Below are 15,475 nucleotides of genomic sequence, written 5' to 3' on the forward strand. Positions count from 1 at the left end.
AACTGGTTTATCTCATTTATGATTTTTCAATCTTGCTATGTTTAATTGGCTGCATGGTGTCACAGTGGTTATCACTGTTGCCTCACAGCGCCAGGGATCCGGGTTCATTTCCCAGCAAAGGTCACTGTCTGTGTGGAGTTTGCACGTTCTCCCCGTGTCTGCGTGGGTTTCCTCTGGGTGCTCCTGTTTCCTTCCACAGTCAGAAAGACGTACTGGTTAGGTGCATTGACCCGAGCAGGCACCGGAGTGTGGCGACTAGAGGAATTTCACAGTGACTTCATTGAAGTGTTAATGTGAACCTTACTTGTGACTGATAAATATACTTTACTTTAAATTGGCTGGCAAAGTTACCAACAAGGCATCAATGTCTACACTTGAAAAGAAGTATCTCATTAGCTATGAAGTGCTTCGGAACATCCTGACCGTACGAAAGGCATGATCCCCCTCTTAATTTATTCCATCAGTTAGTAGCTCCCAGATTATGATAGTTTGTTATGTTTCTGCATAAATGTTTACAATGACCTTCCCTTTTCGTTTCATGCAAATTTAAGAGCAGAGGAGAATGGCAATATTGACCTGATCACAGTGCCATGGACAGGGACATAACCTGAACACAAACCAATGGTGTAGTTTAAAAGATTGCAGCGTTCTCCACGTGTTAATCACATAAATACAAATGTTCAACCTCCTTGGTCTTTGGCCATCCATTTATCCATTTGTCCAAATGCCACTCATAAATCTGGCCATAAAACTTGCCCAGAGGTTGCCTTCAAATTATGACCAGATTTTTAGATGCAGCAGAAAATCAGAATCATTTTACTAGATTTCTTGTAAGTTGTTTGTGCTTTTTGACATACATACTCGCCAAACTGGCACTGAATTTTCTAGCTCTTTTCAGGGCCTAGGATAGTTTGTCGAGGTGCCTATGTGAATGGGGCTTCCAAACAAAAAATGAACACAAGCAAATGATGATTTTGTTTTTTACTTCATTCATTCATAGGATGTCACTCACTAGACCAGCCCTAATTGGCATTGAGAAGGTGGTGACTCACCACCTTCTTGCTTCTCTGCAGTCTGGGTATTGTCGGAACACCCGCACTGCTATTGGGGAGTGACAGTGAAGGAATGATGATATAGATTGAAGTCAGGATGGTGCATGGTTTGGAGGAGAACATGCAGGCGGTAGTGGTGGTCCCATGCATTTGATGTCCTTGGCCTTCTAGATGGTGGAGGTCGTGGGTTTGGAGGATGGCAACTTCAAAAGAGCTAAGTGCTTTTCAGTTCCTCCTTTGTGTAAACATTGTGGTTAGGAACAATGGGGATACATGAGATACATCCAAATGTGATGGGAAAGGTAAATAAACATAGCTGAATGCCTGTTGAATAAAAAACTATTAAGCTGTCAATCAAATGAGTTAAAAGGACTGGGCTGAAATTGAATGGAAACAAAGGTCTTCAAAGGATTTGAAGATTCTTAGATTTCTAAGAATGCTTAGAGACTAGAAATAAATGCAGTATTAAAACAATGAGGCTGAATGAACAGTGCCCCTCCCCCCCCCCCCCCCAAAAAAAGGTGATTGTCTTCTGATAGTCAGAAGACTTCAAAGCAATCTGCTCACCTACAACTTCCTAGAGAGAGAAAGGGAAATCACTGATGTAGAAAGAAGGGCTGCTGTGATTTAAAAGCCTGCCAGGTGATCAGGGGGCATGGAGATTAAAGTGACCAGGCCACTTCAAAGTTCTCAAAGATGACAGGCAGGAATGAAGACTTTGATCAGGGAAATGGCTGAAATCCACCTGCCAGGGTGAACATCAGGTCTGCCAGGACTTGAAGGGGAAGTCCAACCATGAGACCCCATCCTAGGGGACGGTGCTGAGGTCAATCCCTTGCCCCTAACCCAAGCCCACCCAAACCCCAAGACTCTTGGGGGAACCATTCCTCTGCAGCCAGCCAGCGGCAGAGGCCACATGGGCACTGGACTTACCTCCTTGACCTTCCTTTGGGAGTCCAACACGCAAGGTCCATGATTGTGAGGACCAGTACCAAAGCCCGCCTGGTGCAGATCCCACTGGGGCGGTGGGTGAATAGCAGGAAGGAATTGAGATGGCCCACTAATCATACTTAAAAGAGTTATCGGGTTCCCGCCCCCTCTGGTTGGGAACTGGGTCGGGGTCGGTGTTGCGGTCAGGGAACATCACAGCGCATTTGACACCTAGCACAAAACCCATTTTTTGTTCTATGCCTGATTCTCCGGACCAATGCGATTCCTGTCGGGAGCAAGCGGACCTGGAGAACTGCGGCCATTGTTTCTCCCATCCTTGGTAGATCTGCTTCAAAGAAGACAAATGTAACAGGGATTAGGGTTTTGTAGAAGGCTCAGTTAGATACGAAACATTAATCCCTGTTTCTCTCCACAGACGCTGCCAGACCTGCTGAGTTTATCTGGCATTTGCTATTTTTATAACAGCTATAGCGTAGATTGTCAGTTCATAATGAGTCAAGATTGAGTGCAAAACTGGAATTGGATCATTTATAATGAGAGACAACTTAGAGTAATGATTGATTATTTAAGTAACAACCCAACACAGAGAATAATGCTAGGCAACATCATATAGTAATGAGCTGAGATAGAGGATGTGTGAGTCAGTTGTGAGGATCCACAACACAGCTTGTAATGGGGCATTACTCAGTTATGAGCTAAGACAAAAGGCCCAACTATGGGGAGTAATTTCATAATGGGCTAAAAGATGGAATGTTTTCGTGGAGCTGAAAGCTCAGAGAGACTTTAATTATTATACAGGGTTGCTCAAATTCAAGTGGTGAATTTCAATAATATCTTCTGATCACAGTAAGACAACCTTGATCACTTTTAAAGTGTGTTATAAATGCTTAACCAAACAGCAGCAATAACTGTTTTTCACCATTCAAACACCTTCCCACCAAGTGATTCAGGAAAAAGATCAGCTTTGAAAAATACTTGGTAAAAATGTTCTTCAGACAAACATTACTGGAAGCCGATACAGGGGTGCCATCATTTCTGATCACATTGATTCAGGAGTTAATTTTTTTTTAACATAATTGCATCTTATCGCCATTCTTTCCCTGTTGCTCATGCAGTCTTGTTTAATCTGAACATCTGGATGGTCTAGCCTCTCAACGAACAGCCCAGCTTCCAAAATTCTACCATCTGCTATTTGATTATGTGAAGACTGTTTGGATAGGTTTGCCCACCTCTCTGGCCCAGCATTGCAACTGTTTGGTATTATACACGAGGGCTTCACGGGAACCCAGGATATAGAATGAATAGTCATTTCCCCTCAAATTTTTTCATGTTCTTGTTTTCAATGCATTTGCCCTATCAATATCAACCAGAGGCTTGGATATAAACTTGGGTCCCTTATTTATGTATCTCAATGTTAAAGTGCAGATTAAGGAATTTGACCGGTGAGATTACAAAATGTGCAAAATTCTTACAGGGTTCGAGAGAATAGATGCAGGAAGGGTGTTTCCCCCTGGCTGGGATTCTAGAACCAGGGGAGCCAGTCTCAGGATAAGGGGTAGGCCACTTTGGGCCAAGATGGGGAGGAATTTCTTCAGTCAGGGGTTGGTGAATCTTTGGAATTCTCTAAACCAGACGGTTGAGGAGGGTCAGTTACTGAGTATGTTTAAAGAAGAGGTTGACTGATTTCCTGATACCGGTAAGGCATACGGGATAGTGCGGAAAGATGGCGTTAGACCATAAGACATAGGAGCAGAATTAGGCCACTCGGCCCTTCGAGTCTGCTCTGCCATTTAATCATGGCTGATATTTTTCTCATCCCCATTCTCCTGCCTTTTCCACATAACCACTGATCCCCTTATTAATCAAGAACCTATCTATCTCTGTCTTAAAGACACTCAATGACCTGGCCTCCGCAGCCTTCTGCGGCAAAGAGTTCCACAGATTCACCACTCTCTGGCTGAAGAAATTCCTCCTCATCTCTGTTTTAAAGGATCGTCCCTTCAGCCTGAGGTTGTGGCCTCTGATTCTAGTTTTTCCTACTCGTGGAAACATCCTCTCTACGTCCACTCTATCCAGGGCTTGCAGTATCCTGTAAGTTTCAATAAGATCCCCCTCATCCTTATAAACTCGAGGTAGAAGATCAACCATGATCAAGTTAAATGGTGGGCCAGGCTGAATGGGCCAAATGGCCTACTCCTATTCTTAGGTTCCTGTGACATGAAAACCTATAAACTGCAGGTTTGGCAAAGAAATCTATGAAACTTTCTGTCAACTGTGGGGATCAGTTTCAAAAACAGATTTGGTAACGTTCAGACGGGAGTTCACATTTCTAGATCTCCTAAAAGGTCAAATCTTAAATATTACAGTTATTAAAGTTTCCTGTTTATTGGTTGTCAAGATCCTTTTCATGCTTCCCCCCCCCCGCCACCCCCACAATGTTTTCTTCCAAGCAACTAAAAGTAAAGCTTACTGACAACCTAACATTTTGCCAGGTTTTACCTGTCATTATTGTTGACAAGTCATTTCTCAGCTTGTTAACTGTCAATATCAATTTTCCCAAAGTTGAGTTTCCTTGGTATTATTTAAGCGGAGCTGGGGGTAGTAGTGGCAGCGGCATAGTGGTATTGTCACTGAGCTAGCAATCCAGAGACCCAGGTTAATCCTCTGGGAACCAGGCTTCGAATCCCACCACAGCTGATGGTGAAATTTGAACTTAAAAAAAGTTTAAAAGTCTAAGTATAACCATGATGATCATAAAAACCCGTCTGCCCCTTGGGGAAGGAAATCTGTAATCTTTGCCTACCTTTAACTCCCAGATCCATGCCAATGTGGTTGGCTGTTAAATGCCCTCTTGAATGCTTAGCTCACCCACTCAGTTCAAGGGTAATTAGAGATGAGTAACAAATGCTGGCTTAGCCAGTGACACCCACATCAAATGAATGAAAAAAGCTTAATCATATTCTTAAAAATAAGGTGAGATTGGAACTGCTCCAGTGACTACCGAATTGGTATTGCTGTAACGTTAAGCTAATTTTTAGGCCACAAAGATAAGCTGAGTTGGTTGCATCAAAAGCAACATGTTGTGGATGCTGGAAGTCTGAAATAAGAAAAGAAATTGTTGAAAACACTCAGGTCAGGCAGCATCTGCGGAGACAGGAAGAGTTAACATTTCAAGTAATTAACGTTGAACTCAAACTGTGCTGTTTTTTATATTCCTGGTTTGAGTTACTCTCTTCAAAGTGACTCGATGATGGTATGCATCTTGATTAGTCCCATTTAATGTATCAGGACATTATAATTGGGAATCAAACAAAAAGAAAGCACAATTAACCTGAAATTGCAGTGAAGATGAACCAGTTGCACCAGAACTGGCAACCGCTGTTACGTCGTCTGATCACTTTTGAAATCAAATCCTATTTTCAAACGCCATCACCGCAGCTTTTGAGCCTTTGGCAGTGACAGGAATTTCTTATTGGAGACCATTCTTAGGCAATTCTGTGCAGAGAATATCAAGTGTGATTAGTATAATGGATCAAATTAGGCAAGAATGAATGAGCTTCGACAGCTATTATGTTCAGCATCTCGTGCAACTCCTCTCTTGAATCTTTTAAATCAAGGGCACACTGTAGATGCAACATGTTTCGATATGCAGGGATGGGTCACACGGCCAAGGGAAAATATTCAAGGCTGAGAAGTTGAACTGCTGCATTAATAGCTGCTGTTGCAGCTAAGAGAAATATTTAACTATAAGACCATTAGGTATAGGAGTAGAATTAGGCCATTTGACCCATTGAGCCTGCTCCGCCATTTGATCACGGCTAAAATGTTCCTCAACCCCATTCTCCAGGCTTTTCCTCATAACCTTTTGATCCCCTTACCAATCAAGAACTTATCTATCACTGTCTTAAATACACTCAATGACTTAGCCTCCACAGCCAATGAATTCCACAGATTCACCACCCTCTGGCTGAAGAAATTCCTCCACATCTCAGTTCTAAATGATCGTTCCTTTACTCTGAGGCTGTGCCCTCGGATCCTAGTCTCTACTACTAATGGAAACATCTTTCCCAAGTCCACTCTATCCAGGCCTTTCAGTATTCTGTGTGCAGGATTTTACGGCCTTCCTCGTCCCAAAGCCATAAAATCCTGTCCAAGGTCAATGGACCTTTCCATGGTCTGCCCCTTTCCCCCTCCGATTCCCGTGTCGGATGGGACGGTAAAATTCCAGCCTGTAAGTTCCAATGAGATCCCCCCCTCATCCTTCTGAATTTCATTGAGTACAGACCCAGAGTCCTCAGACACTCCTCATACATCAAGCCTTTCATTCCCAGGATCATTCTCGTAATCCTCCTCTGGACTCTCTCCAAGACCAGCACATCCTTCCTTAGATACGGGGCCCAAAATGTCTCACAATATTCCAAATGTAGTCTGACAATTGAAACATTCTGAACTTTGAAAGTCAATCTACATTGAGGAGCTGAAATTATTATTTCAAGCAATGCCATCACTTGAGTTGATTCTAAAAGTACTGAGTGTACATAACTCGAGAGACTTGAACACAAAATCTGGGTTGATATTGCAGTGCAGCACTGTCCTAGGTGCTGTCTTTCAGACACCACATGATTATGAAGGCAAATGGAATATTGCCATTGATTGTGACTTGAAATTGGCTTGTACATGATCAGTGAAACAAGGCCACAATCAAATAAACCATGATCTTATTGGATAGCAGAGTAGGCTCAAAGGGCTGAATGGCCTACTCCTGCTCCTGACTTGTATACTTGCATGCCCTCTCGGATGAAAATAAAGGATTCTATGGCACTACTCAAAGAAGAGTAGTGCCATATCAGTAACCCCCACAGCTTGCCTCCTGATCTTACTAGCTGTTCTGTCTGGAGACAATACACATCTCTTTAACCTGTGTTTAATGTTCCCTCCACCCACATTATCTGTACCTTTAAGACCTGGCTGGCTGTAGAGATTTGCATTCTAATTAGTATTCTGTAACTTGATGTTGTGTCTCTGTGCACTGTTGGAGAACAGATTTTCACTCCATCTGACGAAGGGGCAGCGCTCCGAAAGCTTATGGTATTTGCTACCAAATAAACCTGTTGGACTTTAACCTGGTGTTGTGAGACTTCTTACTGTGCTTACCCCAGTCCAACGCCGGCATCTCCACATCATATCCACTACCTTCCCAGTCATTCCAGATTCCCACCACACTGAGTGAAAAAAAAAGCCTCAAATCCTCTCAGAATCGCCTGTCCCTGACCCTAAAATTATGCCCCCTCGTGATTCACCCCTCAACAAAGGGGAACAGCTGCTCCCTAATGACCCTGTCCATATCCCTCAAATTCTTATGCACCTCAATCATGTCCCCCCCCTCACATTTTCTGCTCTAAAGAAAACAATCCAAGCCTATCCAGCCTTTCATTGTGGCTCAAATGCTCTAACCTCGGTAGCATCCTGGTGAATTTCCTCTGTATCCACTCTCACGCAATCACATCCTTTCTATAGTGAGGTGACCAGAACGACACTCAGTACTCCAGCTGTGGTCTTACCAAAGTTCTGCACAGCTCCAAGTACATCATGATTTCTGATTTTACATAAATTGCTGGATAATTTGTGCTGCTCCTCCATTAGCCTTGACAAAGCCAAAAGACGTAGTCACGTTGCCTTGAGCCTCCCCATTGAAATTAATTGTATGTCATGAAAATGCTGGATTTACACCGTTAATGCAAATTAATCTCACCACCACCATTTAGGGCTGGTAATTTATGCTATAAGGGTCATGTTAGTGACAAGATTTATAGTACTGACACGCCACTCATCCTTGGAGGCCTGGAAAGGGAACAATTAAATGGTGGAGTCTCAGTCATGCAGGTAGTCGGTGTTCCAGGAGATGTTTAAAAGCGTCTAATTCATCCGACCAGCTTTTACGTGCCAGTCTCGCCATCTTCACTTTTGTCAGTGACAGAACATTGACCAAGCTTTTGGTCACCTGTCCTAATGCCTCAACCTAGCTCAGTGTCAAATTTTGTTTGGTACTTGCATCTATGAAGCACCTTGGGCTGTTATACAAATGGAAATTTTTATTTTTCATCTCATTTAAGAAGAGCTCCACAGTTATCTATGATGAAAATGATGGCTCAGCATGGTTGGGCACAAGTATGTTTGTATTTTTTGCTCATCTACTCTGCCATTTGCTCAGAACCTCTCGAGGACCTAAACAACAATTCACCAACACAGCCGCTCTCAATGCCCTCTTTTCCCTTTTACTTCCCCTGTGTCTCTTTCTTCGAGTCATAGAGTCATAGAGGTTTACAATATGGAAACAGGCCCTTCGGCCCAACTTGTCCATGCCATCCTTTTTTTTAAACCTCGAAGCTAGTCCCAATTGCCTGCATTTGGCCCATATCCCTCTATATCCATCTTACCCATGCTCCTTTCGGCATTCTTTCTAATTTAATAATATCCTTTCTATAATAGGGTGACCAGAACTGTACACAGTATTCCAAATGTGGCCTTACCAATGTCTCGGACAACTTCAACAAGACATCCCAACTCCTGTATTCAATGTTCTGACCAATGAAACCAAGCATGCTGAATGCCTTCTTCACCATCCTGTCCACCTATGACTCCACTTTCAAGGAGCTATGAATCTGTACCCCTAGATCTCTTTGTTCTGTAACTCTCCCCACCACCCTACCATTAACTGAGTAAGTCCTGCTCTGGGTCAATCTACCAAAATGCATCACCTCGCATTTATCTAAATTAAACTCCATCTGCCATTCGTCAGCCCACTGGCCCAATTGATCAAGATCCTGTTGCAATCCGAGATAATTTTCTTCACTTTCCACTATGCCACCAATCTTGGTGTCATCTGCAAACTTGCTAACCATGCCTCCTATATTCTCATCCAATCATTAATATAAATGACAAATAACAGTGGACCCAACACTAATCCCTGAGGCACACCGCTGGTCACAAGCCTTCAGTTTGAAAAACCACAACCCTCTACAACCACCGTCTGGCTTCTGTCATCAAGCCAATTTTGTATCCATTTAGCTACCTCACCTTGGATCCCGTGAGATTTAACCTTATGCAATAACCTACCATGCGGTACCTTGTCAATGGCCTTGCTAAAGTCCATGTAGACAACATCAACTGCACTGCCCTCATCTACCTTCTTGGTTACCCCTTCAAAAAACTCAATCAAATTTGTGAGACATGATTTTCCACTCACAAAGCCATGCTGACTGTCCCTAATCAGTTCTTGCGTCTCTAAATGCCTGTTGATCCCGTCTCTCAAAATACCTTCCAAAAACTTAAAGATGTGAGGCTCACCGGCTTGTAGTTCCCAGGCTTTTCCCTGCAGCCCTTTTTAAACAAAGACACAACATTTGCCACCCTCCAATCTTCAGGCACCTCACCTGTAACTATCGATGATTCAAATATCTCTACTAGGGGACCCGCAATTTCCTCCCTAGCCTCCCACATTGTCCTGGGATACACTTCATCAGGTCCCGGGGATTTATCTACCTTGATGCGCTTTGAGACTTCCAGCGCCTCCTTCTCTGTAATATGTACACTCCTCAAGATATCACTATTTATTTCCCCAAATTCCCTAACATCCATGCTTTTCTCAACATGCTTTTCTTCTTAATCCACTCTCTTTCTTTCCCCCTCGTCATTTCTCTTTGTGTCCATAATTTGACCCTGGTACCTTACTCCCTTCCCCGTTGTTTGCTCTCTTCATATGTATATTGTTTTCCTTTGATTGGTTAAGGAGATGGACTTCTTAAAAAATTATTTGATCATAGGATGTGGAGTTCACTGGCTAGGTAAGGAGTTGTTTCCCCATCTCTAATTGCCCTTGAGAAGGTGGTGGTGAGTTGCCTGCTTGAACAGTTCATGTGGTGTGGGAATCTCCACAGTGCTGTTCGAAAGGAAGTTCAAGGTTTTTACCCAGCGACAGTGAAAAATCCGGTTCAATGTTCATGAGGTTCCAGATGAAACGTTGACATTGCTGTGTCATTATCGATGTGCATTTGCAGCAATATTGTAGAATGGCCATTTAGGCAGAGTACTGGGGGACAGTGGTTTACCCTGTTCCATTAGATTCAGTATCAATCCCCTGCATCAGACATGCACTATGGTACCAATATGTAATACCTGCAGGTTCCACACAGCCATTTGTCAAGGCTACTTTAACCACATCTCTGTCTCTGTAAACATGAGGGCAAGTGTAACATGGTTATGGATACACCATCACCTCATGTTCTGCTCCAAGTCACACATCAATCCAATTTAGCTATGTATATTCCTTCATTGTTACTGGACCAGTATCCTGAAATTCTCTACCTGATAATTATTGAGAAAAGTATATTCAGACAAAGACTGCACTGGTACAAGACGGTGACCCAGCACCAACATTTCAGGGCAAATTAGAATCAACAATAAGTTCATTCCCACATGATTTGATATGATTTGATTTATTATTGTCACATGTATTAAGGCAGAACCCTTAGGAGTATTGATAGGCAAAGGGATCTGGGTGTACAGGTACGCAGGTCACTGAAAGTGAGAAGGTAGTCAAGAAGGCATACGGCATGCTTGCCTTCATCGGCCGGGGCATTGAGTTAAAAAATTGGCAAGTCATGTTACAGCTTTATAGAACCTTAGGCCGCACTTGGAATATAATGTTCAATTCTGGTCGCCACACTACCAAAAGGATGTGGAGGCTTTGTAGAGGGTACAGAAAAGATTTACCAGGCTGTTGCCTGGTATGGAGGGCATTAGCTATGAGGAGAGGTTGGAGAAACTTGGTTTGTTCTCATTGGAGCGACGGAGGTTGAGGGGAGACCTGATAGAAGCCTACAAGATTATGAGAGGCATGGGCAGATTGGATAGTCAGAAGCTTTTTCCCAGGATGGAAGAGTCAATTACTAGGGGGCATAGGTTTAAGGTGCGAGGGGCAAGGTTTAAAGGAGATGTACGAGGCAGATTTTTTACACAGAGAGTAGTGGGTGCCTGGAACCCGTTGCTGGGGGAGGTAGTGAAAGCGGATACGGTAGTGACTTTTAAGGGGCATCTTGACAAGTACATGAATAGGATGGGAATAGAGGGATATGGTCCCCGGAAGGGTAGGGGGTTTTAGTTAAGTCGGGCAGCATGGTTGGTGCAGACTTGGAGGGCCGAAGGGCCTGTTCCTGTGCTGTAATTTTCTTTGTTCTTTGTATTAGCATACAGTGAAAAGTATTGTTTCTTGCATGCTATACAGACAGAACATACCATTCATAGAGAAGGAAACAAGAGAGTGCAGAATGTAGTGTTATAGTCATAGCTAGGGTGTAGAGAAAGATCAACTTAATGCAAGATAGGTCCATTCAAAAGTCTGACAAGAACAATTGAAATTAAATAAACAGTCATATTCGAATAAATGTCAATGGTAAGCGTGGAAAAGAAGAGAAAATTTGGAGATAGGAGGTGAGGAGAGAGAAGAGAAAGCTGAATAAATGCTGCATTGAAATGTAGTTAATCCAAAGCTGGAAAGAACCAGGCATCTTGCTTTTGAAACTTGGATTACTTGGCATTCTGCACCATTAGCTACATGACATTGCTTGCGGAATCTCAAATTAATTGTCTGTTCCCCTAGCTATTACCAAATCTGTTTCTGCACTAATCAGGTATCTATGATCACTCAACTAGCAAGTTCTTCCAGAATTATTAAAATTTTCCATTACCCGTCGAGCTGCCAAGTCACTTTCAATTTTCTACTGCAGTTTCACACTGTATCATGCAATGCTGTTTAAACTACATATTTTCTGCTCCGTGTGAACTAAAAATGAAGGGAAAGAAAGACATGCATTTATATTGTATCTTTCACAATCTCAGGACATCTCAAAATGCTTTATAGCCACCCAACTATTTTTGAAGTCTATAAAATTATGAGAGGCGTGGGTAGAATTTTCCCAGAGTTGAATGCCGAATTTTTACCGCCTCGCCCACCTGAGGCTTGTAAGATCCTGCCCGAGGCCAGCGGAGAATGCCGTTCTGCGAGCCTCGCCCACCCGGCGCTGGTAGAATTCCGGCTAAAGTGTCTAACACGAGGGGGCGTGCGCTTAAGGTGAGAGGGGAAAAGTTCAAAGGAGATGTGAGAGGTAAGTCTTTTTACACAGAGAGTAGTAGGTGTCTGGACAGGAGTGGTGGAGGAGGCTGATACGATAGGGGCTTTTAGATAAGCACATGAATATGCTAGGAATAGAGAGATATGGACCAAGGGTAGGTAGGAGGGATTAGTTTAATTTGGCGTTGTGTTTGGCACAACATCGTGGGCCGAAGGGCCTGTTCCTGTGCTGTACTGTTCTATTTTCTATGTTCTAAGTACCATCACTTGTTGTGAAGTGGTAGACTTGGTGGCTAATATGTACAATGGTCACACAAACAGTAATATGATAATGGCCAGATGGCCTGTTTTGTTCAGTGTTCGTTGAAAATTGAAGTAAAATGGTGTGTTAAAATGATTATTTCCAATATGAGCACAGAACTATAAGTTGTGCTGGCTTGACTAACAATGTGGCTCTTTTGTGTTGGTAGTCACTCACTCACAGCTGTGATGTGCTCTGAATTTCAGCCTTATCCTTCAAGCTGGGTAATTACTGTGTCAACTTGCATCAAAGCAAGTTAAAGTGAGCATCAGACCATGACTGTGAACTCAAGTTTTTTTTTGCTATCTTTATGGTAATGGATGAATGAGATTTGTCTTATAAATAAATTATTGCCCACGATATTATAAGAAAACTAATGTAAGGACAATGATATTTTGGCGACTCTATAATGTAAAGTTAGAAAGTTCAGACTTTTGCAGAAGCTATGTGATCTCTAGATATTCTATTTGGGGTTCACTCCCATGACTTTGTGCATCAGCGGACCTGCAATGTACATGCTAGTCTTTGATCACACCTAATAAATGCAGTGAAGCACAGGGGTCATTTGACACAGGGAATGATTTTTTAAAAATTAATTCAACTTTTAAATGGGTAATTTAACAGTATTCAGTGGTATGATCACTGGACTACAAATCCAGAGACCCATGATAATGCTCTGGGGACCCAGGTTCCAATCCCAACACAGCAGAAGATGAAATTTGAATTCAATGAAGTATCTGGAATAAGAATCTAATGATGACTGTGAAACCATTGTCGATTGTGCTAAAGACCCATCTGGTTCACTCATGTCCTTTCGAGAAGGAAATCTGCCGTCCTTACCTGGTCTGGCCTACATGTGACTCCAGAGCCACAGCAATGTGGTTGACTCTCAAGTGCCCTCTGAAATGGACGGTAGATAGAGATGGGTATCAAATGCTGGCTCAGCCAGCGATGCCCACATCCCGTAAAAAATTGAATTTAAAATATATTTTTGCGTGTATTCAAAGCTGACATATGGATTTTCAGACTCCAGGCGTATCACAGGATACGGTGCAGTGGGAGGGGGTGGGGGATATACTGGCCCCATTTGCAGCTGACGGGCATCCCTACATCCTACTGAATCAGGCCTTGGAGGTCCTGCCGGGCGGCAACCCATTGCCATTTACCCAACCGCCCCCGCCGGCCCTGATCAGATTCCTGCCCAGACGAGGTGGGAACCCGATAATAATACAAATCTGCTGATTGGCATTTCTTTGGTGGCAGGAAGCCCGATTCAGTGGCCTCCCACAATGCAGTGCCTCCCCAGCGGGAACTGCGCCAGGCAGGCTTTGGTGATGGCCCTGATAATCATGGACCGGGCGTGGCGGACTCCAACAGAGGTCAAGGAGGTAAGTGCCGGGTCCATGTGCCCCTCTGCTGCTGGAGAGCTGCAGAGGGAGTGTCCCCCAAGGGACCTGGGGTTGAGGAGGAAGGTCTTGGGCTTGGGACAATGAGTTGACCTCAGGACCATTCCACCTGGATGAAAGTCTAATGGCTGATCTGTCCCTTCCAGCCCTGGGAAACCTAAACATCACTCCTGGCATGGTGATTTCAGGAAGAAAAGTGGAATTGAGGTGAAATGTTAGTCCTGATCGCATTGGATAGTAGAGCAGGTCCGAGGGGCTGAATGGTCTACACCTATTTCTCTTTCTTATGTTTGTCTGTTCTTAGTTGCAGTCATTGTAAACCTTACAATTTTAAAAAGTCAAATGAACTATGATGCTTCGCTAAACCTAACCCTAACCCTTTGATATAAATTTGATTTTGGAAACATATGCCGGAATTTTATCGCCTCGCCCGCCCGAGATTCGTAAGGTCCCGCCCGAAGCCAATGAAGAATGCCATTTTGCGACCTCGCCCACTCCAATTTGTGACGGGTGAGGCAGTAAAATTCCAGTCATGGTTTCACATATCTTGCATACCAAAACACTATCACAGAGTTCTCTGATTATTTCTAAGCGCTGGCTTCAAACCAACTGTTCCTTTCTTGCAATGCAACCAACTCCCAAATTCTGGTCAATGTACCACCAACAAAAGCTTGCATTTATATAGCACCTTTAATGTCATAAAATGTCACAAGGTACTTTGCTGGAATTTTATCAGTTAAAAAAAAAATTGACACTGGGATATGTCATCTTTGACAATTGTAAAACACAATTTCATGACATTTCAGGTGGGTCATTTTTACCAGAGAATTGATGCCGGTATGGGTGTAAATTATCTCATAGAGTCATAGAGGTTTACAGCATGGAAACAGGCCCTTCGGCCCAACTTGTCCATGGGGCCCAATCTACAATGTGTGTTCTCTGCTGTTTGAAAGACCAGATATTTGTAGTTATCTACAGTGTGACTAGCTGACAAAGAAGTGATCCTTCATAGAAAATAAAACTTCAAGTTTTGCCATATCTTGACTCCTGCCAACTTGTTTCTAAGTTGTCTGTACTGAATTAAGTGAAACGTGTACCTATAGGAAAAAGTGTGCACTCCATATTGCATTAATACAAATTCTGCCTGTGTGAATTGGTTTGGAAGCTCTTATACATGGCGACGGGATTTTATGTGCCGTATGTCTGTGTGATCCTAAAACCACTATAACTGATTCAATTAGATTCTCTGAAGCATAAAGATGTGTTTGATTTATTTTTGTCTGCCAACCACCTAAGAACTCCAAAATTGAAGAATAAAATCCTGCTGCTCTCACTGATAAAAATCTAAGTGTAAAATAAGTTAACCTGCATCATGAAGATCCTGTAACAACGTTAATGGATTGTGCCTCAACACCAAGAGCCAATACTTGCCCACTATTTTAGCACAGGTTAATGAAGGCTTTGATGGTTCAGTGAGGCATGTTCTCTGAAGTCACTCATTAAAATAATTTAAGCCATGTATTGGAGAGGATGTGATGCCATTAAAGATGGAGAATTCGTCCCCCCACTTTTCCTCCCACATCTCGCAAAAAGAGCGGGGACGGAATTTTCCAGTCCCGCCCACCACTGGAATCGT

The 15,475-nt window shown here is 43.1% G+C and overlaps 1 protein-coding gene across 1 annotated transcript in view; it reads left to right on the top strand.

Annotated features, from left to right (window-relative positions):
* adgrb1a (adhesion G protein-coupled receptor B1a) overlaps positions 1 to 15,475 on the top strand; it is a 650,625-nt gene that overhangs the window by 64,826 nt on the left and 570,324 nt on the right. The gene's annotated exons all lie outside the window — the stretch shown is intronic.

This window comes from Mustelus asterias, chromosome 7 (genome assembly GCF_964213995.1).
Source record: "Mustelus asterias chromosome 7, sMusAst1.hap1.1, whole genome shotgun sequence".
NCBI lineage: Eukaryota > Metazoa > Chordata > Chondrichthyes > Carcharhiniformes > Triakidae > Mustelus > Mustelus asterias.